This window comes from Atractosteus spatula, chromosome 7, assembly GCF_055471065.1.
Source record: "Atractosteus spatula isolate fAtrSpa1 chromosome 7, fAtrSpa1.hap1, whole genome shotgun sequence".
NCBI lineage: Eukaryota > Metazoa > Chordata > Actinopteri > Semionotiformes > Lepisosteidae > Atractosteus > Atractosteus spatula.
Window position 1 is genome coordinate 60,326,237 of NC_142712.1, and position 12,812 is coordinate 60,339,048.

At 38.4% G+C, this 12,812-nt stretch overlaps 1 protein-coding gene across 1 annotated transcript in view; it reads right to left on the bottom strand.

The window, feature by feature from the left end:
• The window catches only part of LOC148831550 (talin-2), a 140,244-nt gene extending 135,669 nt beyond the window's left edge, over positions 1–4,575 (bottom strand). The window contains exon 1 of the mRNA XM_088921607.1: positions 4,472–4,575. The gene's annotated coding sequence lies outside the window, so the exon portion shown is untranslated. The remainder of the gene's footprint in view (positions 1–4,471) is intronic.
• Positions 4,576–12,812: the final 8,237 nt, after the last annotated feature.

A 12,812-nucleotide genomic window follows, 5' to 3' on the forward strand; every position in this document is an offset into this window, starting at 1 on the left:
TAACTGATACTGCTGAAATACTTGAAATGATTCATTTTTAACCCACCCACCCTTTGTAAAAGTAACTACCAGGAAAGGTACTCTTAGTTGACCTAGTCTTTGCCAATAACCAGCATATAAATTAATGTAATAGATATAAATGAACCCCTCAGTATTTTTTTACTGTAATATGCTAACATTTGATGCATACTTACAATCTATGAAGAATGCATCTAAAATTAGAGTGTATAATTTTAGAACAGTCGACTATGAAGGAAAAGGGCAGAGCTTTCAAACAATAAAAAGGGAACAGACTGTCAATAGAAGTATGATTATATGTCAGAAACAATGTTAAAGTCTCAAATTAAATTAATCCCCTAAAAACAGCTCCAAGTTTAAGAAAATTATATGGCTTAAGTGGTTTAATAGAGAAAAATCAGAACAGAGTACATTACAGACTGCAGAAAGAGGATTCGAAAACAGACAAAGCACGCACAGTACCAAGCTACAGAGCTAAAAAGATATCAGAATTGGCAAGAGAGGCAGAAGAGAATACTACAGAACCAAACAAAAACGCATTCCTTAAGTAAAACATTTTCAGTACTACAAATCTAAAGCAACTGAAAAAGCCTTAATAGTCTACAAGATAAAGAAGGATTAATAATTAATTGTGAAAAAATAGTAAATGTATCTAATGAATATTTCTTGCAGGTTTCTGCAACCAAAGACATGAATGTGTACTGTGTTACAAAATCAACACCATCAGTGTAAGATGCTCATTTTGCCCGTGTGAGTATTTAGCTTCTAGAGAGTATAGGTCAACGTAAAACTAATCACCAGGGCTTGATTTACTCCTTAAAAGGGTGAGGGGGACCCCTAGCTAGGAGTTTCCAGCTCTCACAGAACAGCATCCACAGATGGCAAAACTGATCTGTGAAAATCTAAATTCATAATAATAAAGGGGGTCTATACCGAACCAAAAAACTGTTACATGAGTCGATAGATTAGTAGTCTTAGTTCTGGTGCTGGTAAAGATATGGAAGCAATACTTGGACAACCTGGATTTTCTTCCAACAACAAACGAGGACAGTTCATAAATTTAAAGCACACAACATCTTAGAAATTTCTCTAACATAAAAGGTCCACCATAAAAGATTAACTCTTGAATTACACACTATAGGAATCCAAGCTAATGTACACAGATCACGAATTGGTCAATGAGCAGAAAACAGTGCATCATCTTAAGGAGTATAAGCCTTAATGCAATGGTTATAAGCAGTGGAGCAATGGAGTACCAAAGAGTGATCCATTGTGATTCAGTTGCTCTTCCTGAACTACATCGACTATTCCTAACTACCGACTACATTTGCAGATAATCCACAAAAGTGGGAAGTCTCAAAAAGCAAATGCAGCAAAGAAATGTTAAAATCATTAATTTAGCAAGATATGAATTTGTCGATTCATAAGGGCAAAGCGATCCCTGCAGGTAGATACACAACACACAGTGCATTGCAGATTCTGTCCTACAGGTTGCTGCACAGAGAAGAAGTGGGGGTGACTATGCTGCTCCTTCCATGTCCTGGAAGCAATTCCATGAAGCAATACAATACAAATGCATGCATGCTTAGGTATAATGAGAAAAAGTGTTTAATTTTAAATCATGTTTTGGACTCAAGCTCTATAAACCTTTAATAAGACACTGATTCAGAATATTGTAACCACAGTCAAAAAAAATGAAAACAGCACTCAGAATTCCATAGACTGCAAAAAGAAAACGGATGCAATCATCCCGGTCTCTGGGGGTTGCCATACACCGAACAGCTAAAGGAACTGAATCTCTTCAATCTAATCCAAAAGAGATTGGGAGCAGTTGTGAGCCAAGAGTACAAACTCCTACGGGGTGCAGATCCTGTCAGACCACGTGACTCTTTCATACCCAGGAGGGAACGAGAATGACATTACGGTGGCAAAGTAAAAGGTGATTTCATTGAGGATGGAGAACAGAAAATGCTTCTTTATAATAGGCAGTGGGTGTCTGGAATACGCTTCATAGTAGTAAGCATATGAATTTCTAATCATATGAGTTTTTAAACCCCCACCACGCATTCTTATTTTATGAGCAAGTTTTAGTTCATGGTTTGACTGCGACATTCCTGATTTCTTCTCGTTCTAGATTAAGATGATCAGCGGTTAAAAGACCAAATCTGCACGTTGCACGGTACACATACAGTGATATATTGAAAAAACGCAAACGACTGATTTTTTTTGTTGTTTCTAAGGAAAAAAAAACATGTATCAACTTAATCATAGGCTTTTTTCTTTTAGCAGAAAATCTTGAAATTCCTAACATTTCTCAAAGGATGACCCCCAATATGCGATTCACCTGTAGGTATTAATCGAACAAGCGCAAGGCTGCAGAACTGCTGCACCCCTGCTGATGAAAACGATCTCGCCCAGGTCCTCGCCTTGCTGTCACCTCAACCCGTCAGACTGACAAGCCTGTTCCTATCCAGGTCCGTTTAATTTATTTCGTTTCGCCTAAACAGAAGCCTTTGACCCGGAGGTCAGACGTTCAAGAACCCGCGCCGAGGCACTTTTCTTAATTATAACCCGCACGCCGCCGCCAATCTTTTCAGAAACCTCTAGGACACCTTCGCTTCCTGAGCTGGGAGTAACAAGCCTTTGAACTGGAACCTGGTCACATTGCAGCTAGCCCTAATGCGCTGCCTTCATTCAACTCACAACCTTCTTTTGTTTTATGTGCACTAGTTTCGCCTCTTCTGGAAGCATTATAGTATCTGGAGAACGGGATCTGTGAACTCATTTAATTTCTCAAGGGGTGTGGCTCTAGCATGATCCGCTAGCAACTGCACTAGGAGATGGTTTTTACTACAACTTCCGTTTGGAGATGCCGTGCAAATTTCTTAGAAACTCCAAACAACAAGACATAACCCTTGTCGCGTTAATCGGCTGGTTTAAAAATCACATCTTGTGGTCTGAATAAAAACTACTTACCACCGTTTACAAATCTGCCTTTGCTACAATGTTTCTCTTACACGAGACAAGTTAAACGTGCGGTTTCTCCGATTGCTACATTGTGTTACAATAAAAACTACAGCAGAGCGCCCCTGGAGAATTTGATCTACATTCAATCAAGCAGCCGACCCGGTTCTACTGCAACCTACCGCACAAAAAGTTTATGGGGCAAAATATTTAAGACAGCTGAGTTTACACGTTTAAAAATAAACTTTGTCCATACCGAGAACTGGATCGTACTGTTGGCAACCATCTGGTAAAACGCTGCAGCCAGTAATTAACATTTTTAGGCTAAATAAAACATTATTCCAATACTTTTTTTTTCTCCAACACAACCCCGACCCATATGTTTTTAATATTATTAAGAAGCGCTGAATTTATTTTGTAACCTCTTGGAAGAATACTTCAATTGATCTTTACTTTTTAGAAAGCCGAGTTAAATGACGGCATCAATTCTCTCTTCAGAAATGCAAATATAAATATCAGAAAACGGTGTTTTGTGATCATAGTCACGCCGAGGTAGGGGCACTCGTTTAAGCAACCCGCCGCTTATTTGTAGTCTCTGTATCGGAGGAAAATAGTTTTTACACTATTTCCTTGCATGCTCTCCGAAGGCTTTTAATTGTCCACTAAAATCACCAAGTTCACTGGAATAGAAATCTGACTAGGTACAGTAACTAAAAGACATTCACAGTGCTAAATGGGAGATCCATTAAAATATGGCGGCTTCAAATCTCTTCGCCCTTATCCATGCAGTTATTTTATATGCACCAAATTACAATTTCTGGAGAAAAAAACAATATATATACAGGGACACAGACAACATTCGCGGCAGAACGTTTATTCTGTAGGTTTAACTTACGACATACAGGTTAAGGCAATACCCCTCTATCGCAGCTATATCTCACTTGCTTATTAGTGAAGGCTTTAAGAATCCCGTTAGGACTCGGTTCTGGCGTGCTTTTCGAAGCGAGTTTTTTTCCCCTCTTTTCCCCGGGAGTGAAAAGCATGATCCCATTCTCCTTGGCGTTCCGTTCCCCCTGTCCAACCCGTCTCCGGCTGTCAGCTTCATTCATATAAAATTAATCAACAGGCAACATCACTCAGCTAGCAGACTCCTGCCTCACAATACGCCAGGGTCTCCCTCTCGCTTTTAGTGGGCTGAACCTAATTATGTATTTTCAATGAGACATGAATCGTATGTAACAGAACGGGGAACGGGCACTTTCTAACAACCCAAATAAGTATTTTAAACATGGGATCAGATGGTTCGCAGCAGTCCTCGCTCTTTCCATTCAGCTGCTAGCCATTATCAGTACTTTTTCGAATGCACGCTGGAAAGCAGAAATTTAAATGCATTAGTTCACAAAATCAGCGCTGCAAAGGGGACAATAAAAGCTGCAACCGCGTACGTAAAACAGCAGGCACAAAACTCACGGAAAACATTAAATCCTACCTGTGAAATGGCTAGTGTTTCATTGCAATCTGGCAGACTTAAGATGTACAGCAGAACAGCAGTCCCTGCCTCTCTGGAGCCAAACCCCTCCTAGCTGAATTCTCCACCTAAATGAAGAGTGAGGGGAAAAAAAACGGATTCCTGCACTGGGAAAAGAGGAAACGCGTCATAATCCGGGGACACGCGCTTTTCTTTTTGGGAACGCAGTGATGGTGTCGATTTTGCTTTATCGCGAAGCGTTATTTTTGTGGCGGTTGAATCATACCCGATCGGACCGTTCTGTGTTTCACGTCTTTCGTAATGCACCCCGTTTTATTAGCGGGTTGTGTGATATAACACATTTTAAAAAGTGAAGCTGTTTGAGAAGTGAGGCGGCTCCGTCCATATGAAATCAGTTTTTGTGGTGTGTGGAATTGCGAATGGGGGGTCGTCGACTCTTCAGCCAAGTTAGGCAACCGACATGTCGTGTCGGTGTAAATGATGTAGCTACCCCTGACCTTTATGCTGTTTCAGTTCTAGGCTACGCACATTGGACTCTCACCACAGAGGATATCGATCTCCTTGTTTGCTCGAACCTCATATTCCTTCTGTCCTTGTAGAATAGGCAATATTAAACAAATATTCAAAAAATGGACTGCGTTAAAATTTCAGCCTGAGTGTTTATTCCCCATTTGAAAGCATGTTTAAGTATTCCAGACAGAAACGTATTGTATCGTGTTCGCTATCAAAATGTCATGTAGCTTTCTTCCCGAAGAGGTGCTGATAACGGAAATTTACGCGAATCTCGGTGCAACAGATGACGTACACTATTTAAATAGTATGTACAACACATTAGAGCAAAATGGTGACAGATGTTCTTTAGGCCTACAGAAATACTGAATGAGCTGGCCATTGCTTATGAAGTTCATTGCTTCGTTGGGTTGGAGTGCAGTGGGCTTAAGAGAAGAGAGTTAAAAAACAACTAGTGATCAGGAATAAGTAAAAGGTTTATTCCATGCTGAAAAGAGAAAAAAGGAAACAACGTTTCAGCTGTGGAGCCCTCTTCGGGTGTGAAAAAGCTCTTTTTTAGCATGGAATAAACCTTTACTTCTTCCTTTGCAGCCTACGCATGCTGACGCAGCTCCCTACTTAAACTAGTGATCAGGGCATGTACACCATTGTGTTGCCTTTGTCCGGTTAAAATTAGTAAAACCGAGGTCCTGACTCTCTGTGGTCATTAAAAATCCGAGGGCATTTCTCGAAAAGAGTAGGGGTGTAACCCCGGCGTCCTGGCCAAATGTTCCATTGGCCCTTACCAATCGTGGCCTCCTAATAATCCCCATCTATGAACTGGCTTAATTACTCTGCTCTCCTCCCCACTGAGAGCTGATGTATGGGGAGCGTTCTAGCGCACTATGGCTGCCGTCGCATCATCCAGGTGGGGCTGCACATTGGTGGGTGTGGAGGGGAGTCCCCATTACCTGTAAAGCGCTTTGAGTGGAGTGTCCAGAAAAGCGCTATATAAGTGTAAGCAATCATTTTTATTATAAATTGCATGTCATTCTGCATCACTGAGTATATTGCAAAGATTGGGAACTGACGTGAATCTGGAGATGGGGAAGCATGAATGGAGTTCTGCATCTTTCACCACCCTAGAATTACTACTGGTTAAAACTGCACGGTGGTACATGTTTTATGAATATGGTTTTTAGTCTGATTAAAATCTGAAATACCGGTAAACATCATCTAACATTCAGCACATAATTATAGCCTTCAACGTGACTGCCTTTTAGTTAAACAAATACACTTGCGCTTGGTGGATATACTCGAGCAGCTTAGTTCAGCTGCTAGTTTATGTGAATCTGTTTTAAGCTGAATGTGCGTCCAGATACAGTTAGCTTGTTTTCTATTTTGTTTTCTTCAGATGACATGAGAGAATGAATGAGCCACACAAGTGACAGGTTTATTGTGTTCAGAAGAAGTCCTATTCATTATATGATCCTTTGTTTAAGAACTTTCATTCAGGGTGGATTAGAAGTTCCCATCATGAAATAAAAACTGTAATTAAGGCAAGAAAATGTAATATGCAGCCTTACCTGGGTGTCAAGTTTGAATAAGCAATAAACTACAACATTGCACAAGAATAGCAATAGTGTGAACACAGAACACATTGCATAATAATAATTATGATATAAGAATACAGTATGTCTGTGTGGTTGATCAGAAGCCTTTAATGCATGCTGATACATTAGTGGTGGATTGTGCAATTTCTTGGACACAGTGAGCTCAATAACTGCTGTCATGAATTCCACAGCAATACATACTTCAACAACAGCAGACTCTGGAGTTGTCTTCGTGTATCAAGACCTTGTTGTTACAGCAGTGGAATGTGCTGTCGGATAAAGCAGCAGTGCAGCATGTGGAATGAGCCGCAGACAGAAAAGAGGTCCTGGATCACTCAGGAGATTCTGTGAGCGACACCTCCATGGGTTCATCTATTTTCATGGCTTCCTCACCTTCACACAATGATTTCATGACCGTCCTTCGAACTTCCTTTCTTGCGCTGCTGGCGGGCTCTCTGTCGTTACCCAGGAGCAAGGCTGGGGCACCCTTGTCAGCAGTGAAAACTGACGAACATTCCTTCTTGAAAGCACTCTCACTTTTCCTCCCATCCTAATGTGCAGACAGTGGGTTGAGCTTCATAGACAACTGGACACCAAGAACGCTGATGGAGTGATCTGATGAAGAACTTAAGAATCAGAAAGCATTACAAGCAAAATAAATATTTAAGGTTTATCCACAATATATGCTTTTTTACATACTGTAGATCTTTCTACAGTTTCTGCGTGGGTTTATTTACATTACTTTTCTAACAGAAATGCCATAATGTCCTTAGCCATGAACAGGGGCTGGTGATGATGTGATGATGATGATGATAATAATAATTCCTTACACTTATATAATGCTTTTTTTGACACACCAATCAAAGCACTTAACAAGTAATGGGGACTCCTCTCCACCATCACCAATGTGCAGAATTAGTGGGCACAGTACACTCACCACACATCAGCTGGGCTATGATTCTTAACGGAATGAATTGTTTGAATGTTTTAAAAATTCATCTAATCTGGTTAGCATCATCTTTGATTGGTGCTTTGAGTGGCAATCTTTATAGTATTTGTGATTTTCAAGCATTCGATATTAAAGGTAATTTCAGAAGGAAAGATCTAGACTGCAGCCCTTATCATAGGCTGCGATTTCAACACCACAGTCCAAGAACAGGAACCCATACCAAGGTAGAGAGTAGGATAATATGTAATTTCCTTAATTGTTTTGCCTTAATTTTTTATTTTAACATTTAACATTTAATTTAACAATGAAAGAATATACAAATATAACATATACAAAGTAAAATAATTTACTGCTTTCATCTTTCATTTTGTGATTATCTTTTTTTTAGACAATTAACTATTTACCTTATGCCACATGGATGGGAGGTTAGAAATATAATCAGCAAAACCACAACAAATAACCAACAATCTAGACAAAACTCTGCTTCATCCTCTTTCACAGAACAAAATCAGGTCTCAATGGGACCCTTTGCCTTAAGTTTTATATATACTTGTTTTTCTTTTGACAGGTAACTAACATAAATTGATTTTTTTTATTTTAAATACAGTAAATGGAGTTGTAATTCATTTGATTGAGACGTTAATGTGATTGGTAATGATAGAGAGGCCTCCAAGTGAGGAACTCAGTGTACTGGTCTTCACACGAAGAGCAGGAGGTCTAGTGATTGAAGCTGGTCGCCCTCAAAATCGTAGTTTCTGTGTTCACAGGCAGCTTGTACAACACAAACCACAGTGGTGCAGCCTGTTTTAATACTTCTTTTACAATGCTACTCTTGGAAATCATCTGAGTTTCATCTTGAACATTCCTGCACCAATACATAGTTGCTCTTCGACTTACTGCTCCTTTACTGTGCACTGCCACTGCCTCTTATTGCCAGTTTCATTAGTGGCAAGTGGAGGGAGGACTTTCCTTCTTCTTCATGCTCCATACGGTGTACTGTACCCTGATTCGCGTAGGGGACTGGTGGGCAGAGGCCATGACTCACTGCCGCACAGCCAAGGGTTTCGTTGTACAGTGTGTCTAAATGGCTTTCAAGCTAACAATGCCATTCACTATCGACCTATTTAGGGGAACTCGCTCTGCAGCCAGTTACCATTTCTGATTCTTAATTAAGGCATCCACTTGTATTTCAAAACTAGGAATTAGTAAGGAAGTAGTTATGTAGGGAAAAGCTCTTTTTGTGAGGATTTTCATGTTACATGTAGTGGTTATAATTGATACTTTAGGAGATAGTATGTGATCAGCTACCCTATAAGAAGCAGTTCTAGTTAACCCACAATCTCTCTTAAAAAACATCTGCAGTGATTCTTAAGAAAGTCCTGGGAAAACGTATCACACCAACAACAACTCCTTCCAAAATGTCCTTTTACTGTTACCTGCACCACAGATGAGGCCTTTTATTTTGTGTTGTGTTTATTTGATTTATTTTGTGTTGCTGGAAGTGGACGGCATCTAGGTCGCAGTAATGAATTCAATGGACCTATGGAGTTAGTCATGTGGTATCTATAGACTTTTTAGCGTTGCGGTTTTCAAGATACATCCCCTCAAGCAGTGGCAAAATGCAATTGTATTGGACATTATTGTTAAGAGCTAAATTGTCACATATACCTAAATAAGCAAAGATCATTATCATATATGTATTTAAAACATTCCTATGGGGTATATAGTACCACTAAAGTCAACTTGTGTTTGCAGAAATTTCAAATTCAAATAGGAGGGTTTTGTTTGCAAAACTGATTTAGTTTGAAAGCATTGCATTAAAATAAATACCCTTATTTTCTGTCTGACAAAATGAAATTTAAGCGGACTTTGAAAAAGTGTGAAAAAGTTGCACAATGCCCAACATGATGTTTAAGTGAGAAGAAGAAGCATTGTCAGCTCACTGGAGATATTTTTTTAACTGCAGTCTAAGATCATAGCTATCTAAGTCTGCAATTCCTTAATTAGCACAAAACGGAAAGCTAATATAGTCTGATTCAGCAATGACACAAGAGTTTGTGCACTGCAGGAGCACAAGCAGTGAAACACAAGGACACTTAACGATGAGAAGTCACTTCTGATTGCGAACAATGTCATTGGCATGCATTTCTGCTGTAAAAGTGTTTTAAACAGGCAGATCCACACAAGTGATTTGTGTGCTGGATTTTCATCCTAGATGGCAGAATGAAGCCCTTCATTAATATGTCTACAAATTGCTGAAAACATAACCTGGAAATGCTGAACTTTTGACCTTTTTTTTTAATACAACAGATAATAAATTAGCAGAATGAAATCATTTTCCAGAAGGACTGAAGTGTCTTTCCAAGCGAGTGTGGAGTCTCTGCTTAGTGTTGCCAGAGAAAACAAAGTATTATAATTGGATCTGGAATACCAACATTCATATAGTGATTTCATTACAAAGTGAACAATATCCTTGACATCTACCAAAGCTATAGTATAGTATAGCTTTATTAAATTATTACTAAAGAAAGATAATAACAGTAAAAAATACTCTGAAGTCAGAAAAATGTCATACATGACAGATATTGATGACATTTGAGAGATACAATTGTTTTATTTTAGAGCTACTTTTAACACTAAATTACAAACACAAAGAGAGACAGAGTTACCCTTAAAGAATGTCTGTAATGTCAGTCTGTCAGCAGGGGAAACTCTAGCTCATTTAGCTGAGCGTCTGAACATTTGTTTTCCCAGACAGATCTTACATTACCAGAGCACTGAAATTTCAGCAGGGGTTTGCTAAAACTTTGTTTAAGGTGGTTAATGGTGCTAAAAGAAAGTTTAAAAATTGTGAGGTAAGAACACTAGTTTTAAACTTACGCTGTTTTCTTTTTATGTACACTGTATTGTCAAAAGATGATGGATGTCATTTGTTTAACTATCATAACATTAATATTTTTTGTGATCCAAACAATGCCGAAATTGCCAATAATTCCATCCAAGAAGCAAATATTTTTTTTAGTTAACAGCAAAACATATTATTGGTTTTGAACTCCATACAGGTTATTTTGGAAAGCTACTTTGACCTTGGGTCAGTGAAGTCAAAATTACTATTTTTGCTGTATGCTCAATTTGAATTTGAGATGAAAAGTTGAATATGAGGGAAAAAAACACTGCAGAATGTCACCTTTAATTTCTGGGTATTTCTGTGCCTACTGTGTATACTTTAACATTTTGGATTAATACCATCCTTTGTATTCCATCCCCCCATTTACGATCAGCATAAGTATTGCGACAAATTAACTTAAAGTAAATTAAAGTTGTATAAAACGTAGTATTTGGCTGCAAATCCTTTGCATGCAATAATTGCATCAAGCCTGTGACCAGCTGACACCACCGAAAACCAAATCTTGTTCTTTTGAGATTTGCTACAGCTATTTTTCAGTTGATGTTTGTTTTGGGGGGTTTCTGACTTCAGTCTCCTTTTCAGCAAGTGAAATGCACGCTTGATGGGATTTAAATCAGGAGACTGACTTAGCCTGTCTAAGATGTTTCACTTTTTCCCCCCAGCGGTTGCGTTGGCAGTATGTTTTGGGTCATTTGTTCAGAACTCTACTGGCTCAAATCTCTATCTATTTGTGGTGCTGATGAGAGGTTTGCATCTTGTGGTTTTGCCTTTCTAATTCTGCTGTCAAAGTCTTCTGTGAACAGTAGATTGTGATACCTTCACCCCTGCACTGTGGAGGTTATTGGTGATTGCATCAACAGTTGGTTTAGAGTTTTTCTTCACAGTTCTGATAATTTTTCTATCATCAAAAGCAGTTGTTTTCCTTTGTCAACCTGGTCATTGCCAATTGCTAGGCACACCAGTGGTTTCTTTTTTTTTCAAGATATTCCAATTGGTTGATTTTGCTATGTCCAGTTTCTGTGCTGTGGTTCTGATTGATTTCTTCTTTTTTAACATCCAAACTGCTTGCTTTTCTTTCATAGATAGTTCTGTAGTCTTCATGTTGGTTTAGGTCTACTAACTCCAAAGGTAGACACCAAAAGTAAGAGCACATCCAATCAAATCCAACAGTACACATTCATAGTTCTTTTTTGAGAGCACAATCATTGCAACAGGAAACACCTGACCAATAAAAAAACACCTGATATCCAATTCTCCCAATACTTATACTCACCTGAAGTGATGGATTGAACATACAAGGTGCTATTCTTAAAAGGCACACATTATGGGCACAGAAATACCCAGAAATAAAAGGTAACATTCGGTTCTTTCTTTTGCCTCATATTCATGTTTTCATCTCAAATTCAAATTGTTTGAGTATACAGCAAAAACAGCAATTTTGACTTTCCTGCCCCAATACTTACAGAGGGCACTGTAAATTTACATTTTGATGAATGCATTCTTACAGTATGTAATTTTACTTTGTTTCTAATTTATTTTCTTAATGGATCTGCAGCTTCATGTATTTTTTTTAAATTTCCATTATCCTATAGTGGGATACAGTAGTGGGATCTGTCAGAGTGTATGAACGTATTCACCAATGACTAGAATATGACTTTTACTAGGCTATTTACAAACAACTGTTACATACACTAATATTGTTTTATGTAGTCTCGATTTAAACCAGATTAGGTTAGTTGCTATTAATATCTTAGATACCAACAACAATGAAAAATTAATTAACAATGACTGCTTCTTTTTTGTTAGGTTCCAATGGATTTTGTCAGCTGATGTGGTATTACTTTAACGTGCAGCAGACAACACCACAGAGCAGTGAGAACAGAGGAAAGTTGTGCAATATAGAAATATTTATCAAAAGTAATGATTTAAACTTTATTTTTTTCACTGGTACATCACATGGGACAGCAGTAAAGTGGTTGTTATGGATAACACACTGGTTGTGTCATCATGAAATTTGATGGTCCCACCACAATGAAAGTCTGTAATAAATATACTGGTAGGAACTGAAATATTTTAAGTGTCTTCCAAACCTTAAAACTTTGGATTTCCCTTCAGGCAGCAGCATTAAAACACTAACAAAACTGTTTTGAATAAGATTGTCGGCTTAAAGTTGTAAATGAATCTGGAGCGTGTTTGATGTTTGTTGAATCTCTCTGGAGCGTAAGTGCCTAAACCACAAATAGACTGTTTAAAACTATTCTTTAAAGCTCTTGCTGTTTAATGATCCCAGCACTGTAATCTCAAAGTGATCCCATATTTCACACCTGACTATAACTTTTAATTTAGCAAAGATATACTGTACATCCTGCAGACAGTACTGGA